The sequence below is a fragment of the Castanea sativa genome, chromosome 6, assembly GCF_040712315.1.
Source record: "Castanea sativa cultivar Marrone di Chiusa Pesio chromosome 6, ASM4071231v1".
NCBI classification, from domain to species: Eukaryota; Viridiplantae; Streptophyta; class Magnoliopsida; order Fagales; family Fagaceae; genus Castanea; species Castanea sativa.
In genome coordinates, this window is record NC_134018.1 from 45,733,616 (window position 1) to 45,756,588 (window position 22,973).

The window sequence follows — 22,973 nt, forward strand, 5'->3', positions numbered from 1 at the left end:
TCCCTTGGGCCTCACCATCTGTGCCATCCGAATTCTCGATCTTAACCATGGGGTAAGAGCTCAGATTCTCCGTCTTGATCTTCGTGTTGCCGGAGCCTCCACCCGCGTTGGCGGCATCGAGGCGAGCTGTGGTGAAGGTGCGAATAGAGGAGTCGTCTTCATCGGAGTCTTCGGTGTTTGCGGCTTCAGGGGCTTCCTCGTCTGAGTCTGAGTCAGCCTTGCCACTGCGGCCGGAGATGCTCTCGAGGTCGTCGTCAGAATCAATGTTTGCTTCCTCATCATCTTCTTCATCTGTCTCAAAGCCACAAGGAATTGAAGCCCAGTTTACTATGATCGAGAAATAGACTTTGAGGACTTTGGTTTGCCTCAGCCACCCTTCGTTGAACCTCCTGTGGAACTCATCGTCTCCACTTTTGTTTGACGGCCTGGAATCAGGGTCCATTAATTCCTTTAAGGAACTCACCCGGGCATTTGGATCTCACTTTATTACATGCAGTAGAGTCCTTTGGCCTTTGAATTCTTTGTTATCTATGACTATGCGAGATGGTGAAACCTTAAAAACATACACAGATAGGTACTGGGAGATGTTCAATGAGATTGACGGGGACTTTGATGATGTGGCCATCAGAATTTTCAAGGTCGGCTTACCAGCCGAGTATGGTTTAAGGAAGTCGTTAACTAAGAAACCAGTTAGTAGTGTGCGCCAACTCATGGAAAGGATTGATGAGTATAAACAAGTTGAGGAGGACCAGCAGTTAGGTAAAGGAAATGCGAAGGTGGTCTCTCAGGATAGGAGGGACTTCATGTCGGACAAATATAACAATAATCGTCCTCGGCGAGATTTCACTAGGCAGACTAGGGTTGCTATTGTGCCACATGGTGTTCCGAGAGCCAGTTCATCAGATTCTAGAGAAGATTAAGAATGAGCCATACTTTAAATGGCTTAACAAGATGAGTGGAGACCCCACTAGACGTAACCAAAATCTTCATTGTCAGTATCACCAGAAGCGAGGACACACCACCGAGAATTGTAGAAACTTGTGGTATCATTTGGAGCAATTGGTTAGAGATGAAAGGGTGAAACAATTTCTATATAGGCCCAATGGGCAAGTTGATCATACAGGCTTAGGCACTTAAGGGAACACCTTTTCAAGGCCTCCATTGGGCACCATTAATGTCATTTTTGCAGCTCCTAGAAGGACGGGTTTGTGTCTCTTCCACTTTGCATTTGAAGGTGAAGGGACTAGGTTAAAGAGTTGATTGGAAGCCAGTCCACGGCGAGGTAGTGTATAGTGGCTGCAGTTAGACATTAGGTTGAGGGTGAGTCCTCACATCAAATGAGCATGGTTTGTAGCAGTTGAAGGAATCGGTGTTATCAGGGGGTCTATCGGTGGAAGTAGAATGTGAAGCTTTAGAATGAGTTTCTATAGGTGAGGATAGAGAGAAGTATTTTTAGGTAGGCGCTCAGCTGCCTCCTTAGGAGAAGGAGGAATTGATGAAGTTCCTTAAGGGAAACCTTGATGTTTTTGCTTGGAATGCTTACGAGGCCCCTATGGTCGATCCAAGCTTCATTTATCACCATTTGAATGTCAACCCCACAATTGTACCAAGGAAGCAACCACCTTGGCGATCATCTAAGGAACCATCTGAAGCTGTCAAGGAAGAGGTAGTTAAGCTCAAGCAAACAGGAGCTATCAAAGAGGTATTTTATCCTGATTGGTTGGCCAACACGGTAGTGGTTAAGAAGAAGAATGGAAAGTGGCAAGTATGTGTAGACTTTACTGATTTGAATAAAGCGTATCCCAAAGATCGTTTCCCCATGTCTCACATTAATCAGTTGGTGGATGCCACAGTTGGGCATCCTCAGATGAGTTTCCTTGATACTTTTCAAGGTTATCACCAAATACTTTTGGCTTTAGACGATCAAGAGAAAACAGCCTTTGTCACTCCTACAAGAAACTATCATTACAAGGTAATGCCTTTCGGTTTGAAGAATGCAGGGGCTACCTACCAAAGGATGATGACCAGGATGTTCGAATCGCAGTCAGGGAAAAGTATTGAAGTTTATGTGGATGACATAATGGTAAAAATTAAGGTGGTGTTCGAGCATGTTGGGAATCTTGGAAACGTCTTTGAGACACTAGGGAAACATAAATTGCACCTAAATGCTTCCAAATGCTCTTTTGGCGTGGGATCCGGTAAATTTCTTGGCTTTATGGTTACACATAATGGAATCGAAGTTAATCCTGATCAAGTTAAGGCGATTAACAGCTTACAACCACCTCATAATCCTAAGGAAGTTTAGAGATTGACAAGAATGATGTTTGCCTTAAATTGGTTTATTTCTCGGTCCGCGGACAAATGTAAGCCTTTCTTCCAGTTGCTGAATAAATGGAAGGGATTTGAATGGATTGAGGAGTGTGCTTTGGCTTTTCAATAGCTTAAAGAATATCTTTCTTAGCCATCCATTATGTCCAGACTCGAGGTAGATAAGGTGTTGTTTGCTTACATTGCTGTGGTTTCCCATGCTGTCAGCTTGGTGCTGATAAGGGTTGACAACAGTGTTCAAAGGCCGGTCTATTATGTAAGTAAATCATTGCATGAAGCTGAGATTCATTACTTACCACTAGAAAAAGCCATTTTGGCAGTAGTGCATGATATGCGAAAGCTTCCTCATTACTTCTAGTCTCACACAATTGTGGTCTTAACCCAACTCCCACTCAAGTCTTTACTTCAGAGTGCTGATTATACGGGAAGGATTGCCAAGTAGGGAACAATTCTAGGGGTTTTTGATATCAAGAATATGCCACGCACTTCTGTAAACAGCCAGGTCCTCGCTGACTTGGTGGCCAAATTCGCGAGCCCTCGTTAGAAGAAAATACGAAGAAGTCAAACATGGATGAAAAATCAATTGACATGATTTCTAGAAAATAATCTCTGTCGTGAAAGGTGTATGTGGATGGTGTGGCAACTCAAAGAGGATCTAGAGTAGGATTGGTTATAATATCTCTAGAAAAGATCGTCATTGAGAAATCTTTGAGAATGAGTTTCTCAGCCATAAATAATGAAGCCAAGTATGAAGCACTATTGGTAGGAATGACCATGGTTTAGAAAATGGGAGGGAAAACTGTGGAGATGTTCTCAGATTCAAGATTGGTTATAAGCTAGGTGGAAGGGGAGTTAGAAGCCAGAGATCTAAGGATGCAGGAGTATTTAAGTCAAGTTAGACATTTGCGATCAAATTTTGAATCTTTTACTTTAGTGCAGATCTCCAGAAACAGAAATACTCATGTTGACTCTTAAGCCACACTGGCAATGTCCTCGGCACAGACTTTACCTCGGATCATTTTAGTGGAAGATTTGTGTATGCCTACTAAGATGAATGTGGATACAGTCTGCATTCATTAGATCAAAGTGGGACCTAGCTGGATGGACCCTGTTGTGCCATATCTTAAAGAGAATATCTTACCTGATGAAAAGTCTGAAGTTGACAAGGTATGTAAGAGGGGATTTGTGGAAGTCATACAGGGAGAAGATCCTTGTCTTATAGAGCCCTTACCCAAGGATACTGGTGGCCTAATATGCAGAAGGAAGCACTGAAATATGTAAAAAAGTATGACCAATGTCAGAAGTTTGCTCCTAACATTCATCAACCAAGGGGTGTCCTTAATCCTCTATCCAGTCCTTGGCCTTTCGCTCAATGGGGCTTGGATATTGTAGGACCCTTCCCCAAAGTAGCAGGGAATAGGAGATGGCCGCTAGTCGGCACTGATTATTTTACTAAATGGGTTGAAGCCGAGTCACTATCAAATATCAGGGATCTGGACGCAAGAAGATTTGTTTGGAAAAATATTGTTACCCGGTTCAGAATTCCTCATACCCTTATCTCAGATAATGGCGTACAGTTTGATAGTAAGGCCTTTAGAAGATATTGCTGCGATCTGGGTATTACAAACAGATATTCCACTCCAGCTTATCTACAAGAGAATGGATAGGCCGAGACTGTTAATAAGGTAATAGTTAATGAGTTTAAGAAGAGATTAGATGATGCTAAGGGGAGATGGGTGGAAGAGCTGTCACATGTCATTTGGACCTATAGGACTACACCTCGTAGGTTCATAGGAGAGACTCCTTTTTCAATGACTTATCGGGCCGAGGTAGTAATTCCTCTTGACACAGGTTTCCCAATGTTGAGAACAAGCTCTTTTAGTCCAAGGAACAATGATGGATTGTTAGAAAGGAGTCTGGATTTGGTTGAAGAATGAAGCGAAAGTGCTATGGTTCAACTAGCATACTATCAACACAAGCTTAAGCAAGGTTATGACTCGAACGTGAAGTTAAGACCACTGGTGCCAGAGGATTTTGTGTTAAGGAAGGTTGTGGGTACTACAAAAAATTTAGCTTGGGGAAAATTAGGGCCAAACTAGGAAATGTCATATCGCATCATCTCAGTAGTTGGAATAGGGGCTTATTATCTTTAAAATCTTGATGAAAATGCAGTACCACGTCCTTAGAATGTAAATAACCTGCGAATGTATTATTATTAATGAAAGTCTTTCCAGTTATATGTAGCCTATTACTTTAGGCGTTATATTTATTATTTCTCAAAGAATCAAACAGAACCTTGATTATGCCTAATTCCTCGGACCACATACCTTGGAAAATTTGATATCTTCAGTTATTTCTCTAAGAATCAAATAGAACCTTGGCTATGTCTAGTTCCTCATACCACATACCTTGAGAAAATTGATATCTTTAGTTATTTCTCTAAAAATCAAACAGAACCTTGACTATGCCTAGCTCCTCAGACCACATACCTTGAGAAAATTGATATCTTTAGTTATTTCTCTAAGAATCAAACAGAACCTTGGTTATGCCTGGCTCCTCAGACCACATACCTTAGGAAAATTGATATCTTCCATTATTTCTTTAAGTATCAAACAAAACCTTGGTTATGCCTAGCTCCTCGGACCACATACCTTGGAAAAATTGATATCTTCCATTATTTCTCTAAGTATCAAACAGAATGTTGGCTATGCCTCGCTTCTTGAACCACATACCTTGAAAAAATTGATATCTTCCGTTATTTCTCTAAGAATTAAATAGAACATTGGCTATGCCTGACTCCTTGGACCATACGCCTTGGAAAAATTGATATCTTCAGTTATTTCTCTAAGAATCAAACAGAACATTGGCTATGCTTGGCTCCTCGGACCACATTCCTTGGGAAAATTGATATCTTCCATTATTTCTCTAAATATCAAACAGAATCTTGGTTATGCTTGGCTCCTCAGACCACATACCTTGGGAAAATTGATATCTTCCACTATTTCTCTAAATATCGAACAGAATCTTGGCTATGCCTACCTCCTTGGACCACATACCTTAGGAAAATTGATATCTTAGTTATTTATCTAAGAATCAAACAAAACCTTGATTGCTTGGTTCCTCAGACCACATGCATTGGAAAAATTAATATCTTCTATTATTTCTCTAAGTATCAATTAGAACCTTGGTTATGTCTAGTTCCTCAAACCACATGCTTTGGAAAAAATTGATATATTGTATTATTTTTCTAGTGTGGAAGTTGATTTTGGTTATATTTTGCTCCTTGGACCACAGTGATCTGGACAAATTGAGGTTCATGAGCATCACTTAAAGCATTTGCAAGCATATCATATATATATATATATATATATATATATATATATATATATATATATATATATATATATATATATAGTTGTGGTTTGGTCAATATTTGAATGCTTCATCAATAGCTTTAGATCTGTGTGGAATGTGAACGATTACTCTGTTATAATATATAGATTTTAAAATTGCAAGGGTTTTTTATTAATATTGTTGACTTAGTAACCCTTGGTTCTGTTGAATAGACAAGAAAGTATTATTTATGGAGAATGTCTCATTGCCCCTCTAGTTAGGTACTAAAAAAGACAAAAATTATACAAGGAAAGGATATAAACATAACTATCATGAATAAAAAACTTGTCATTTACTTAACTCTCGGTAAGAGGCAATTTGCTTACAAGAACCTGATTATATAGTGGCAAAATGCCATCATCAATGAAAAGATATAAAGAAAAAATTACAAAGGAAGTAAAATCCTAGGGGCTAAGCTTTGGCTGCAGGAGCAGGGTCTTCTTTGGCTGGAGGAGGATGGTCTTCTTTGGATTTGGTCTCTACCTCCTTCACTCTGGTTGTATCATCTTTGTCTTTAGTAGCATCCTTGGCCTTGACAGCATCCTTGGCCTCGGAGGGGGGCTTGGCCTACTTGCCCTTTCCTTTATCCTTGCCAACCTCGCCCTTTTGGCCTTCATCACCAGTTTGGGTGGATCCTTTGGAAGCTTTAGGGGGTGGAGGAAGGCCCTGTGCAGCAAGGGGCTACCCGGAAGATTCTGGAGCAATGGCAGGAGAAGGTGTGGGCGCAACTGGGATCTCACGAATATTAGGATGGAAGTACACTTTCCCAAGTTGCCTCCACTCCGAGGAAGCAGAGACCTCTACAAGGTCAAGGGCTTTCTCCCAAGTTTCCTTACAGTAATCCCTATACACCTCAGCCAGTTCCTCAGCTAACCGGATCTCAGTTTCTTCTACTCCGTGGTCGTAGGATGCTCGTTTCGCGGCCTTCACAGCTTCCTTGGCTGCCTGAGCAGAGGCTTTGGTTTTCTCCAAGTCCGCCTTATGCTCCGGAACCAATTGCTTCTGCGTGGCCAGATCAATTTCTTTCAAATGAAGCTGCTTGCGCTGGTCCTCAGCCTGGGCCTCTGCGCTATTTAAGCCAGATTCTACGCTCTTATGCGCCCTCTCCTCAGCAATCAATTTGTCGGCCAGCTCCTGCTTCTCCTGTTTCACAGCCCCTAGGGTTTTAATGGTTTGGGCGTGGAGTTGGATCTCAGAGTGGGTTTTCTTCCAAGTATCCTTGACCCACTCTTCTGCCATAAAAACTTCCTAGATAGTCGGCATAAAAATGACAGAGGAATCAATAAAGGATTAAAAGGAAGCCTTCAAATTTATCTGACATAAGCGATAGCACAACTTACCATGCCAAGATCTCTCTTCAATGACATGAAGAGGTCTTGCTGCTTCATGTTCTTCAGAGCATCCATGTCTCTCACCAAGAGAATGGGTTGCTCCAAAGCCTCAGCAAGGTAGGTAGAATGCCCCTTCTAGAATTCTCTAATAGAGGAATCCCACAGGATGGCGGTGCCATCCAACTCCAATCGAGGAGCCCAAACGCGTTGCTAGAAAACCTCGATTGCAGTCGGATCCTCCTTGTGGTCTGCGGGGGCAACCCGTTTATCTTTTTCCATTTTTTGCTGCTTAGCCCCTTTGGAGGGACCACTTCTCCCTCCTCCAGTTCCTGCTCCTTCCTCTTCTTCTTTAAGTTATCCATGGGAAGCAGGCCAATTGTGGTTCTAGGAGGATGAAGGTTAGGTAGAAAGGTGGGTGGAAGTTGGGTTTTAGGGGCCTCTTTGGATGACGACCCTTTGTGCGTAGCAGTCATTGTATCCTTCAAACCCTTTATTGGATTCAAAGCCATTGATTCTTCCTCAGCCTTGCTATTTACCTCGGCGATTATCAAAGGAGGGAAATGGGTTGTCAATTTATTGGGCTCACTCTCGGAGTCTAAGAGGTCGATTGGGTTGATTTATTCCTCTTCTTCTTTCTCGAGTTGGAATTGGTCTATTTCTTGAGGAGGTAGATTCCTCCCTAGAAGCTGCTATTTCGGGATGTACAGAAGGGGAGATTGTTGCTATTTAGCGTGTGAGAAGGAGGGGAGGAGGCTCGTCGGGCAGGTCTTGTCGGGCAAGAAATCTTGCTTTAGAGACGTCTATTCTTCGGCGCCTATGGTCACCCATTGTGATTGCATTACCTACGTCTTGGAAGATGGTTGATATTGGCTTAAAGCCCAAGATGAGATGGACCACCTTCAGTTGCCCGTCTTCACTCACAAACACCTCGGACCTAAAACTCTATTGAGGTCTTTAACGTTGGTTAGGCTTAAGCAGGGCGCTACGTGTTGCTTGTCTTCAAAAACATCCAAGGAGAAAATCATGGTTAGACCAATAAAATTTGCCACCAAAAGGAAATGAATATAAAAAAAAAATAAAAAAAAAATGAGCGAAAAAGCTAAAAGAACTAAATCTCGTGCCAAGGGACCTAATCCTATGGAGTCATGCTTGGTGTTCCCTCCTGAACTAGGTGGTGAAGACCGTCGTGCCACTCCCCAGAGGAGATTAGGTAGTTGTCTTTCATGCCCTTGTTAGATTTGAGAAGACACGATATAAACCTAACAACGCTAGACCTAGACTTAAGGTAATACCCCAAGTCAGCAAGTGAGTGACACTCATACATATGGACAACGTTGTGTCATGTGAGTCTCAAACCCATCTACTCATTGAGAGCGTCGACGCTACCTAAAATTCTAAATACATTAGGTGCACATTGGTGCGAGCATAACCTATGGTTATACAAGTAGTCTCTAGTTAAGCATCATTCCTCCTTCTATGAATGCAATTATAGGAATGACGACCGCCCATTCTTTCCTATGGGTAAGTATTTGGTCTGGGGCATAATACCTCTAACCAACTCCTTGGGGGATGTGGTATTTGGCTCGAAAGCCCTCCATACTAGTGGGAGTGTCTACTAGGTCTTTGAATCTACCCATTTGAACAAAATAAAAACGAAGATTTTGAAAAAGGGAAAAAGATTAAGAGGCCGAGGAGAGTGGTCGAGGAGAAAAAGAACCTAGGAGTGTGAAAACTTATGAGTGAAAGAACAGATGACTATTCAGGAACTTCTTGAGAGTTAGGAAAGTAAGGGATTCTTAAGGGCTAACCGATTTATGAAGTAATGGGAAAATTGTGATCTCCCAAACGTATTATAAGAGAGGCGGTATTGAGTGAGAGTTATCCCGCTCAAAATTCAAGGAGACATTCCGATCGTAGGATTTGCATTGCACCGTTGAACGTAGAGGACAGGGCACTGCTTGGAGCATTTAATAAGGCATCACGGGCTTCGAAGCATTAGAAACAATTACAAGAGTGGGAAACAACATTCTCACGTGTAAAGGTTGAGGAAGCGTGTAGAAGCTATTGCATTGGGTCAGAACCCCAATTTTCTCCTCAGATGGGAGAGAAAAATGGAGTTTTGAGGAAATATTGTGGAGATAAAAGGCCCAAGATGCGTTTTTGGGCCATGGGCTCTGTCTGAGGATGTTTATCTATCTGAGGTCGGATTGATGGAAATAACGATGTCAAACTTAGAGACCCATAAGCAAACTGTGGTGGAAGAAGTTAATGGAAGTAATTCGATGAGGGGTATCTCCTCGGCTCAGTGAAGAAAGGGTCAGATGGTACGTCATGTTGACTAGAATGATCTTTTAGGAGGTATTGTGGATGAAGATATGTTTCACGGGGGCACAGAAAGCAAGAACAACTGGGAAATATCTTAGAGAAAGCTACTACCACCGCATTGAATGCTCTGCACCTAAATCTTTGGCCGCATTAATGAGGAAGTGATATTTGAACAGTGATTTTCAGCCTTACAGTTATTACCTAAAGACTTGAAGAATGTGCTAATGGGACAAGTATCAAGGGGAGTAGTCTAGATCTACACGTGGAGAGCAAAAATGTAGGGGGGAAGGAGTATAAGAAGGAAGAAGGTCCCTCAGAAGAAGGGGATCGAGAAATAGGAAGAGAAAACATTGTAGACTGGATATTTATAATTAATCTTTAAGAAAGAAGAAATATAAGAATCTGTTCCTTGGCTTGAATTCGAGGACAAGTTTCATCATATAAACCCAGCAATCTTTATCATTTTGTAATCTTGGGCCACTGTTGTTACCGTTTAAGCTCATTAGAAACAAGATTTTTGACCCACTCTCTATAAATTCATTATATTGGGCTCTTTGAGCATATACCCTCCCTCTTGTTGGGTTTAAGTACAAATTGCGACCTTACAGAATATACAATTCAAACAGTTAAATTTTCAAAATTCTCATCCAATAAAAATATATACGACTGAGTTTAAAGGATTTCTCTCCATCCTATCTCTTATATTGGCACGCATAGTGGGTGTTTTTCATGTTTCAGTTTCTTCTAATGTGCTAGGTTTTATTTATTTATTTATTTTTTTCTGAGAAGGTTCTAATGCGTTAGGTTTAGAGAGAAACCTTGTCATTTTAGAACCTAACGCATAAGAAGAAATTGAAACATAAAAAACACCACACCACCATTACTGTAAATTTCATCACACACATGTACATCTTCACCAAGAATGGTCATGTTCTCCACACGGGCCCATTGCCCAACAGTAGAGTGCCATCCAATGACGCTGCTGGAGATGCAAGCATGCTTCTTGATGCGGACTCCCCGCATTACGGTGCAGCGAGTGAGACTCTGAAGTCTCAATGAACATCAAGTGATAAAACGCCGTCCATTTATCCAATGAGTTCCACTTAATTTAATATTTTGAAAGAGAATACATCATTCCACAATGAATTCTTGTCGAAACAGTAGAACCATATTTTTTTGAAATTGAAAAAAAATTAAAAACAGCTGCTTTTTAGGTAGATTCTAGAAGCAAGAGCTTGCCTTGCTTGACGGTGCCAGAGGCCCAGGTCCCAGGTCTTGATGGCCTTGCTTTGTGGATTGCAAGCCACTAGTTGGACCTTGGGTCAGCTCAATACTCCATCCAGTTATACTTATTGGGCTTCTTTTCTGGCCCATCACTGCACACCAAAGGCTCACCATCAAGGACTCTTTTTACTCCATACAGTCTCTTTTGTCTCAATACCGCCTTGTAATTAGTCTGCTTCCTTGCGGATACATGTTTGTGGGGAACTGGGGATAAGAAGTTTTTTGGAACAGTTGTGTCATGTTACAGTTTTCTAGTTCTACACAGGTCTCTTGTTTTGATCCTTGGTCCTTTTTGGCAGGAGATTTCATTCTTGAAGCGACTTTGGGGTGATTTGGAGATTCAATTTTCCATATTAATGTTGTATTCCGCTTCATCTTTTTCAGGTCTACAGTTAACACCAAAAAGTTTCTTCATCTAGTTCTTCAGTGAGGATAGCTATATATATGCCATATAGGTCTAACTACAATGAATTTGAGACAAAAACTGATTCTTTTCATTTGCCAAAAATGACAGAAATCTTCACTTAGTAAGCTTACAGACAGTTATGTCAGATGTTCGTTGCAATAATCTTCTTTCATAGTTCTGAATGCATTTTAGCAATTGCCATTCATGGGACGTCAAATGTTACTCTTAAATCTCTTCTGATCAGCAAAAACTATATCATGGCAATGCTCTTCTCACTGCTGGAGTGCTTCAGTGAAAGTTTTTTATTTCCTGGGCTGAAGGAACACTGGTGGATAAGCAACTTGGGCCTTGCAGTGGTTATAGTTGACGAAATCATTAGGAAAACATCAATTATTACAGCTGGTCAAGCCTTCACACATCTTATCAGGATTAATCATGAGGAGCAACACAAACTGATTAATCATGGAATCTATAGATGTGTCCAACATCCTGGATACTCTGGTTTCTTCATCTGGTCAGTTGGTACTCATATAAATGCTCTGTAATCCCCAAAACATGTATCCCCAAATGTAGTTTCTTGCGGTGCAATCCAAGTATAAATTAGTTATTTTTGTCATTTTTTTGTAAATTAATATCCTGTCTGGGGGTCTAACAACCGAATATGTTACTCCAACATTTTGATATAGAAGAAAATTTAGTTGTACAATGTACAATCAGGATCATCTATCTATTAAGAAAATAGAGGTTCTGTAGAGAAACGAAAAGAAGAACTTTTTGAAAAACTGAATTTCTTATTCACTAATAATCTGACCACAAGAATACAAAACAATACACTATTTATATTACAAGATTAATCAATACTATACACCCACACTAGCACGGGAAGATCTACAGAGTATAACAAAAGACAATTACACAAAACAAACTTTCAACTACAACCAATAACCTTAAGACACGTGATCCACTCACAACTGACTCAACTCTTTAAAATAAACGACTTCGTTTTCATCCTTGATCATCCTTGACCTCTTCTAAACGATGTTGTTTACCTTTTGCATTTGACCCACTGAGACTTCTTGACTCTGTCTTAACACTCCCCCTCAAGTCCTGAATCATTGATTGTTCAGTGACTTGAAGTTGTGAACCAAACTTAACCCTTTTAGGAACAAAAATGTCTATAAGACCAAGTTTATTTGCCAGCCTAGTGAAAGCTGAAATACCCAATGCTTTAGTGAAGATGTCAGCAACTTGAGAATTACTAGCCACATGAAAAGTTTTGATTTTCCCTTCTTGAATTTTCTCTCTCACCAGATGGCAATCAACTTCAATATGTTTTGTCCTTTCGTGGAAGACAAGGTTGGCTGCTATATGTAATGCAGCCTGATTGTCGCAAAACACCATTGCTGGTTTGGGATGATAAACCTTCAAATCCTTAAGTAATTGTAGAACCCAAGTGATTTCACAAGCCATTGTTGCCATGGCTCTATATTCAGCCTCAGCTGATGATCTAGAAACCACACTGTGCTTCTTTGACCTCCATGAGATTAGAGAATCACCAATGAATACACTGTAGCCAGTTAAAGACCTCCTAGTATCTGGGCAGCCAGCCCAATCTGCATCACAATAGGATTTTATTTGCAAATTTGAACTGCTAGAGAAGTAAAGCCCTTTACCAGGTGATGCCTTAATGTATTGAAGCACCTTGTTCACTGCCAACATGTGAGGTTCCCTAGGTTGAGCAAGAAATTGGCTCAGTCTGTGTACTGCATAAGTAATATCTGGTCTGGTCAGTGTCAAATACATCAATCTCCCTATAAGTCTTCGATACTTACTTGGGTCCGCTAGAGGAGCACCTTCATACTTTGATAGTCTTAAGTTTTGTTCCATAGGCAACTTACTAGGCTTGCAGCTCAAATAACCAGTATCTTTAAGAATTTCCAATGCATATTTCCTTTGGTTTAGACTAATTCCTTTATCAGTCCTTGCCACTTCGAGACCAAGAAAGTACCTCAATGACCCAAGGTCCTTAATGCCAAATTTTTTGTCAAGAACCTGTTTCAATTCCTTCACACAATCTGGATTGTTTCCTGTCAACAAAATGTCATCCACATACACCAATAAGATAGTAAATGAAGATCCTTGAGAATGTGTGAAAAGGGAATAATCAGCCTTTGACTGCACAAAACCCAAACTCAAGATGGTTGTGGACAGCTTCTCAAACCATTGCCTGGAAGCCTGCTTCAATCCATACAAGCTTTTATTCAATTTACACACTAAGTTATCCCCTTTGCTGTGAAAACCAGGTGACAAAGACATGTAAACTTCCTCAGTCAAGTCACCATGTAGGAAGGCATTATTTACATCTAATTGATGTAAAAACCAACCTTTCACAGCAGCCAAAAACAATACCATTCTAACAGAATCAGACTTTGCTACAGGAGAAAAAGTCTCATAATAATCCAGCCCTTCCTTTTGGGTGTACCCCTTAGCAGCAAGACGAGCTTTGTGTCTTTCAATGGTCCCATCAGGGTTGTACTTGATCCTGTACACCCATTTACATCCAATGGGAACCTTACCAAAGGGTAAAGGAATGAGTGTCCAAGTGTTATTCTGCTCTAAAGCAGCAATTTCCTTATCCATTGCTGCTCTCCACTCTGCAGATTGCACTGCTTGATAAAAATGGACAGGTTCTACAGGTGTAGCAGTAACAGACATTACAAAGGAATGAAAAGTGCTACCAAGATTCTCATAACTGAGATGATCTGAAATATCATAAGGTGACCCTGGTGAAGGTTTAGAAACCACTGCTATACAAGAGTAATCTGTGAGATAGGCAAGTGGGTGGTGTGGTCTAGTTGACCTTCTAAGAACAACAGGAATAGAAGATGTGGAAATAGGATCAATATCAGGGGAAGAAGAAGGAGAAAGATGAATGGAAGGAGTAGCAAAAGTAGGAGAAGGAAGAACATTAGGTGAAGTAGGAACATCATTAGTGACATCTGGTTGGTGAGGTACAGATGGTGTGGTATGCAAAATAGAAGTGGGGGGTTCATAGGAAGATGTAGAAGGAGATAGAGTAGGATTATCAACAGAATTTGAATGAGGAAAAACAAGATCAACATCGTAAGAAGGTAAAGAACAAGAATTTTGAGCAAAAGGATATATAGTCTCATAGAAAACTATATCCCTAGAGATGTGTATGGTGTTAGAATCAAGATCCAAAACTTTGTAACCTTTCATGCCATGGGGATAGCCAAAGAAAATACATCTTCTAGCTCTAGATGCAAATTTGTGTCTATTATGAGGCAAGGTAGAGATAAAACAAAGACAACCAAAACACCTTAAATGAGTAAAAGAAGGAGGCTTATTGAAAAGCATTTCAAAAGGGGTTTTATTATGCAGAAGTTTAGAAGGTGTCCTATTGATCAATTACACAGCAGTCAAAATACAATCACCCCAATAGGACAAAGGAATATGAGACTGAAACATCAAAGCTCTAGCAACATTAAGAATATGTTGATGCTTTCGTTCAGCAATGGCATTTTGTTGTGGTGTGTTGACACAGGACAATTGATGCAAAATGCCTTTGCTCTTAAAAAAATTGTGTAAGTGAAACTCAGTTCCATTGTCACTTCTAATGCATTTAATTTTCTTATCAAACTGAGTTTCCACCATTGTAGCAAATTGAGGGATTAAGTATGCAGTGTCAGATTTGTTCTTAAGCAAAAATATCGAAGTACATCTAGAAAAATCATCAACAAGTGTTAAGAAATATTTGTAACCTTCATTAGTTGCAGTAAAGAAAGGTCCCTGCAAGTCACAATGTACAAGTTCAAAAGGAGAGACAGAAATATGCTCACTTACAGGAAAAGCAAGTTTCTTTTGCTTAGCAAAATGACAAGTATCACAACATTGTGACTTATTTTCAGAGGTAAAAGGTAAATATTTATTCAATAAAAGCATCTTTGAAAAAGAAGGATGACCCAAACGTGCATGCCACAAATCTGAGGAAATAGAAGATGAATGTGGAGCAGCTAGAGCTGAAAAGGATGCATGTTGTGGAAAATTTTGCAACAGATTTAGGCCTTTGCTTTCTCTACCCAGACCAATCATGCTCCAATGAGCCAGGTCCTGGATAAAACAGCATTTGCCAAGAAATATTAAACAGCAAAAATATGTTTTTGTAAGTTGACTAACAGAAATTAAATTGAAACTGAATGATGGCACACAAAGCACATTAGTAAGTGTTAATGAAGATGAAATTTTAACAGTTCCTATGTGTGTAACCATGGCTTGTTCCCCATTAGGCAAGGATACAGAATTTTGAATAATAGAAGTAATTGTGGTTAATTGAGTCACTGAATGAACCATATGGTCAGTGGCTCCTGTATCTATAATCCAATCACTGGATTTATAAGCCTTTCTATCTACTAGATGAGCAGAGAAAATAGAATGAGACATATTGGGAGGAATCCAAAAGGGATTACCTGAGAAGTTATTGACAAAGTTGTTGGACGAAGAAGTGTCAACGGCTGCTGTCATCACAGTTGCAGCTTGATGATCAGGTTGTATTCCAGAACTTACACTAGAATTTTCCTTAAGAATTGAGAGATATGATAGCAATTGTTCACATTGAGACTGTGAAATTGGACACTTAAGAGATTGTGATGAAGATCCTTGAAACTGCGAAGGAAACTTCTGTGGAGGAAAGGTGATAGCATCAGGTTGCATACCAGAAGTATTCACACCTGATTGTGTAGCACCATATGCATTGCTCCCATTGATGTAACAATGTTGTGCTTGACCAAAAGAACCATTTGAACCATCTGAATTTTCTGAATGAAAAACACCAGAAACTTGATTTGCCATAAAAACCTTCCCCTTTCGTTTATAACCTGGGGGATATCCATGAAGTTTATAGCACTTATCTACTATGTGTCCAATCAAACCACAATATGTGCAAACTGGTCTTTCTTTCTTAGAATTCCCCTTTTTTCCTCCATTATAACCTTGATTTTGAGTAGGCCTAAAATTGGGGCCAAAATTAGGGTTACTACCATTAGAAGCATACAAGGCAGTAGGTTCAACCATAACATTGATTCCATGACCTATGTTTCTGCCTTTCTCTTCTTGCAAAATCAAAGAACAAACCTTGTTGATTGATGGAAGGGGCTCAGCAAGTAAAATTTGGCCAATGATGTGATAATAGCTATCATTTAATCCCATTAGAAAATGAAAAACATGCTCTTTCTGTTGAATCTCAATTTGCGTCTTATCAAATCCACAGGTGCAAACACAGGTGCAAGAAGCATAGGATTGATAATTCACATATTCATCCCAGAGAGTTTTGAATCTAGTGAAGTAAGAACTCACCGATAATTGACCCTGAGTAAGGTGAGAAATCTCCTTTTGCAATTCATAGAGCCTTGGTGAACTTCCTTGAGAGAAACGATCTCGCAGATCGATCCACAAATCTTGAGCAGTGTTAATATACCTCACACTTGCTTGAATGTCTTTGCTAAGAGAATTGACTAACCATGAAAGAACCATGGTATTGCATCTGCACCAGGAATTATACAGAGGCGAAGTAACCTTTGGTTTGGAAATTGCTCCATTGACGAACACAAATTTGTTCCTCGCACTCAAGGCCAAGAACACAGATCTGGTCCAAGTAGCGTAATTCTCTAGACCAGTTAAAGGTTGCGATGAGAGAATGATCCCTGGACTCTTTGCAACAGGAAGAAAGTATGGATTGTTGGCTGTTTCATCTGCCATAGAAGAATTCAAAGTATTTTGAGTGGATGATTCGGCTTGTGGACGAGGGATAGTAGTTGGATCAGAAGCCATTGTAGGAGCTTCTAGACGCTCTGATACCATATTAAGAAAACAGAGGTTTTGCAAAGAAACGAAAAGAAGAACTTTTGGAAAAACTGAATTTCTTATTCACTAATAATCTGACCACAAGAATACAAAACAATACACTATTTATATTACAAGATTAATCAATGCTATACACCCACACTAGCACGGGAAGATCTACAGAGTATAACAAAAGACAGTTACACAAAACAAACTTTCAACTACAACCAATAACCTTAAGACACGTGGTCCACTCACAACTGACTCAACTCTTTTAAAATAAAAGACTTCGTTTTCATCCTTGATCATCCTTGACCTCTTCTAAACAATGTTGTTTCCCTTTTGCATTTGACCCACTGAGACTTCTTGACTCTGTCTTAACACTATCGGGAAAAAAAAAAAACCGTAATTGCTAGTATATTACAACTTAGGACATCACCATTTTATGAGACAATTCTCTTTTGCATTTTTATTTAAGCTAATTTAAATTTGAAATGTAGCAGGACCTCAACTTGGATTCTCTAACCTCTTCAATTACTAGAACCTAGAAAAGCTTTTATTTATTTATTATTGAATGTAATTCCTTGCTAACTTCCTCCATTTTCATTCTTTCCTTTGCTAACTCGAGGGAACATGCAAGGCCAATTTCAAGGACTGAGAATAATCACTTAATACACATAAGCCTCCACCTAGCAATGGTTCACAATACCTTGAGTTTCTTCATCTGCTTCAATTTCATTCTCATTACTATATTCTCTAGCTGCTGGAATTTCTTCAACTTCTCTTATGAGAAGTGTTGGGTCTACAATTTGAACAAGTTGTTCTGCCACCGACAGTATAAAAGGTTCTAGATGGTGGGCCTGAACAACTTGTTCAAACTGTAAGAGATGTTTGAACAAGTTGCCAGAACAAGTTACTTCTCTTATGAGATGTTTTTGGGAAAGAGACCAACTGATGAAATGTTTAAAGATGATCTCAACACTTGTTATCGAACAAGTGTTGAGATCATCTTTAAACATTTCATCAGTTGGTCTCTTTCCCAAAAACATCTCCAGTAGAAATACTCCAAAGCTATACACGTCCCCTCAGTTGATACCTTGCTACCCATGCCATACTCTACAATTTATGATATATAAGAAGAGTTTTTTGCAGTTCATGTTATAATGAGAAGGGTATGTTAGATGCTATCAAAACCAAAAAGAATTTGAACTTAAATAAGAAGGGTATGTTAGATGCTATCATTTCAAATTTTCATGTGAGAAAAATGGAAATTGCCGCATTAGAATAGCACCATAGGGTCTCTGGTGGAACTTGGGAGGTAATATTTTGATTTATATGAAGCACAAGAAACATGGTTAATGGTTATGATTATGACAATGTAATAAATTATTTTACAATTGATATGGATATGTTGCACATATTAGGTACTGGCCTTCCTAAATGCCTTTGCTGGACCCATGTTCAAATAAATTCAAGGGTCCAATTATTATCCATTACTTGATTAATGGTGGTTGACATGCAGTAACAAAAAACATAAAACAATACATTAGATCTGTTTTGAGGCCAGCTATACCATATCTGATATAGTTGATTGACAAGCTATCACAACAACATACAAAGTTGAGGAAATAGATGACTAAAAAAAAGGCATGGCCAACGCATAGTCAATAATTGATGTCGGTCAATTAATCAAGTTTATGATTTATCAAGGTATAAATCATGCTGTGAGTTTGTGTGTTTCGGCGATACATATTAATACAAAGAAAATTTTATATTACTAGTAAGATAATTGCAAAAAAAAAAAAAAAAATCAATATGTTTCAAACAACTATATTAACAAGATCTACAAGCAATTTTAAGAAATTAGACGTAGTTGGATAGATAGTTACCTGGAGTAGCATAGCCAATAGATCCCTTTATCCCAATTGTACTGGTTTGCTTTGAGAAGAATCAGTAAGAGTTGAGAGGAGTCTTGCTAAGCCAACATCTCTTACATGAGCCACCATGTCATTGTCAAGAAGAATATTGCTTGGTTTCAAATCACAATGAATGATTGGTTGCATAGAATGGTTGCAAAGATAATCTAATGCATAAGCAACATCAATTGCAATATTTAGTCTTTGAAGAAGGCTCAAGACCCCTGATTGATCTTCCTTGTCTATCTTTAGATGCAGCTAGATATCTAGAATCCCATTTGTCATGAATTCAAAGACTAGAGCTTTAAATTGATTCCCACTATAATCCATGCTTGAGCAACATGTTAATATATTGACAAGATTCCTATGCCGGATATTTCTTAGTGCATTACATTCATCCCTAAAACTCTTGGAAGCACCCTTTCGTTGAAGGTTAAGGGCCTTTACAACAATTAATCTTTCCTTGGGATGAAGAACTCCTTATGTACAGAGCCAAAATTGCCAGTTCCAACTAAGTTACTAGGAGAAAATCCATTGGTTGCCTGATAAAGCATTTTATAAGAAACATTTGAAAGGAGGTCTAAGCCCAAAGAAGATGAATTCCATTTTTATTTTTTCCTCCAATGAAGAAAAAAAAAATGAATGAACACAAAAGGAAACATACAACGACAACAATGATTGCAATTTTAAGTTTGAATGAAAAGGACTTTGTAGGTTTTATGACCTTAACAGGACATGGAGGCAACAACAGTTGTGGAACACCGCCACAAAGTTTAGTATTTTTGGTCACTGATATAGCACTTGCATTTTTGAAAACTCCTTCTGTTGGTACCTCACCCTTGATATCATTGAATGAGAGATTAAATTCTTTTAAAGAAGTAAGCTTTTCTAAACCTTTTGGAATTGATCCTAACAGGTTATTTCTTGAAACATCAAGGAATTTGAGGCCTTTTAAGAAAGCCAAAGATGAAGGTAGGGATCCTTCAACCTTGCAAGCTAAGGTATTCCAAATTCAAACAATTTCCTATGGAACTAGGAATTTCGCCAAAAAAATTATTCTCAGAAATATCAAGTTGGTTAATATTTTTCAGATTGCCTGCTTCAAAACGTAATTTGCTGATAAATGAGTTGTGAGACAAGTTGAGTAGTGTTGTGAGGGAAGATAGACCAATAAGTTGCGCGGGGATGAATCCACTAAGATTATTTTGTGAAATGTCTAAGTATTGCAAACTTTGGCAATTACCAACACTTGGTGGTATGCTTCCTTCTAATCTGTTTTCATCTAAATCGAGTAGGAATAACCGAGTAAGGTTGCCAATGAAGGTTGGTAATTCTTCTAACAATCTATTTCCATTTAAAGCCAATAGTTGAATTTTCTGAAACTCGTCAAAAATAGTAGGAATTAGGCCTGTGAAAAGATTATACTCCATGCCTAAGGCAATTAAGTTGACAAGATTCCCTAATGTTATTGGGATAGTCTAGAAATTTCATTGTTTCCAAAATATAATTCAGTAAGTTGGGTTGACAAGTTATCTACAGATTTAAGCAAAACACCTCCAAATTGGTTTGCACTCAAATCCATTATTCCTAGTCTACTACAATTTGTCAAAGATGTTAAGAAATCCAGGCTTCCTCCTAATAATTGTCACTCAAGGCTAGCCAATAAAAATCTAGCAGATTTCCCAAAATAGTTGGAACTGATCCCAAAAAATTGTTTTCACCTAGATCAAGTATTTGAAGTTGAGATGCATTTCATAATGAAACAAGAATCGGCCCAAAGAATTGATTAATACCAAAGAGAAGACTTCTGAGATTAGGAAGAGTGAGGCCTATGTTGTCTGGAAGTGTACCTTCAAGTTGGTTTTGTGAAAATGAAATGGTATGGAGAGATGATATATTGTAAAGGGAGGAAGGTACTGCACCTGACAGTTTATTTACTGAAATTGAGAAGAAAGATAAGGGTATGTTTAGTAACTATTTTTTCTCTTATTTTCTGTTTTCAAAAACAATTTTTTATTTTTGAAACTAAAAAACTTGTTTGGCAACCCAAAATGGACATAAAACAAAAACTGTTCTCAAAACTAAATTTGTGAAGGAAACTAAAAACATGTAAAATGCTGTTTTCTGTTTTTAATTTTCAAAAGTTAACGAAAACACGCATTTAATTTAATGAATTTAACTCATTTAATGAGTTAGTATTAGAGTTCAAATTTTAATAACAACATATTTTAGTATTTTCTATTTCTTTTTTAAAAAAACTATCTTTTTTTAATTTCAACTAACTAAACATATTTTTTATTTCAAAAATACAAGAAAATTGTTTTTTCTTTAGATTCCCAAAAACACGTTTTTGAAAATAGAAAACAAGAGCTGTTACTAAACATAACCTAAACTTTTTAGATGACCTATGCCTTCTGGAATATTTCCCTCCAATATGTAATATGACGGAGACAAAATTCTGAGTGAGGAAAGATTTCCTAAAGATGTTGGGATTTCTCCTGTCAGATTGTTTCCACTAAGCTGAAGTGTTTGAAGCTTCAACAAAGAGCCTAACTCTGTTGGAATTTTCCCATTAAGTTCATTCCAAAGAAGATTGATGAATCTGGCATTGGAGTAGTTGGACAAGCTGGATGGTATTTCACCTTCCAATGTATTGTTGTCAAAGTTGAGTGTTTGTAGTCAGAACAAATGACCAACTTCATGTGGGATTTCACCATAAAAGCTGTTGTTTTGAAGATTGATGAACCTAAGAAAGGTGAGGTTGCTGATGTAAGGAGATATGGATCCTCGCAATTTATAGCCTAGTAAGTACAAAGCCGTGACTCTCTGGTGTCATCGGCCACATGTGATTCCAAACCAGGTGCAGAAGTGCATAGAATCATTCCATGAGCTCAACATCATATACGGATCATGATATAGTGATTCTTTGAATTTAAGCAAAGCCAAACGATCAGTCTCATTTGTTGGAGCGTTGGCAGTCATGGTGGGTTGCAATAAACATAGGTTCATAACAAAGATAAGGTACATAGGCCAAAATGCATATAAATGTTTTTGGTGAGGCTTCATTTGGTTTGAGGAGCAAGAAGCTGGTAAATTGTATTGGTGTCACTCTCAGATATGCAACTGAACAACCTAGTTTGCTTGGTTGCAATTATGTAAGTGAGATGAGTGAAGGACTTTAAATAGAATTTATTTTATGTAAAAGGTGGCCTTATAATGAGAGCTAAAGTTGAAAAATAATTTAAAAAACAGCTTCATTGACCATAAAAGAATGACCTCTCAAATCAGCATCTCCTACTACATTGTCTTGTCGGCTCCTACTGCTCAGCCCATGCCTCTTTCAATCTTTTATGCTAAGAATATCAATTCTTGTGCCAGTGGGATTCCATCGAGGTCTCCATCACCTCATAGATCGTCTACTCAATTGAACATTGTATGACGGAAATCATTTCACTCATTGTATAATATGGGGTTGACCCTAATTATTTTTTTGAGAATTGATAGCCTCACTCCCAAAATTTTAGGATTAAGACTTGATTGTTGAAGAGTTTTCAAAATCCAAATAAAATGGAGTTAAAACTTAGGAGTTTTTATTCGAGCAAAGAGTCAATAGTTTCATTTGGTGAAAATTTCTTTTGTCAAAGTATGATGTTCTTCAGTCATGCAACTCTCTATGAACATCAAGTGTTAAACAACAACCATTTATCTAATGAGTTCCACTTAATTTAATATTTTGAAAGGGAAATTTTCACTGTTCCATACCAATTTCTTGTTGAAAAGAAGAAAAAGAATTTTAAAATTGAAAAAAAATAAGGCCAGGGGACCAAGGCCCCTGTGGATTAAGCATAGGTCCATCCCCGATGATATGCATATCCAAGTATGACCCAAAAGAAGAGTGCACAACAAAAGGGAAATGCTGAAGTTAATATTAATTCTACCACAAAAATTTTACAAACTGAGTTGACAATGAATATCAATCACATAATAAATTATTTTTATTAATTTTGTTAAGTTAATAAATTAATTTATAAATCTATGTAATAAAATTTGTAGCATCATTAGTGCCATAACATGATAACAAAATCATCCACTAAAATTTTCAAAAAAAAATATTTACAAGACATGAGAACA

The 22,973-nt window shown here is 38.4% G+C and overlaps 2 pseudogenes; one reads left to right on the top strand and one right to left on the bottom strand.

Annotated features, from left to right (window-relative positions):
- The first annotated feature begins 10,350 nt into the window (after nt 1–10,350).
- On the top strand, nt 10,351–11,640 carry LOC142640056 (protein-S-isoprenylcysteine O-methyltransferase B-like; annotated as a pseudogene).
- Nucleotides 11,641–17,482: 5,842 nt separating this feature from the next.
- LOC142640058 (LRR receptor-like serine/threonine-protein kinase EFR) lies at nt 17,483–21,869 on the bottom strand (annotated as a pseudogene).
- Between the last annotated feature and the right edge of the window lie 1,104 nt (nt 21,870–22,973).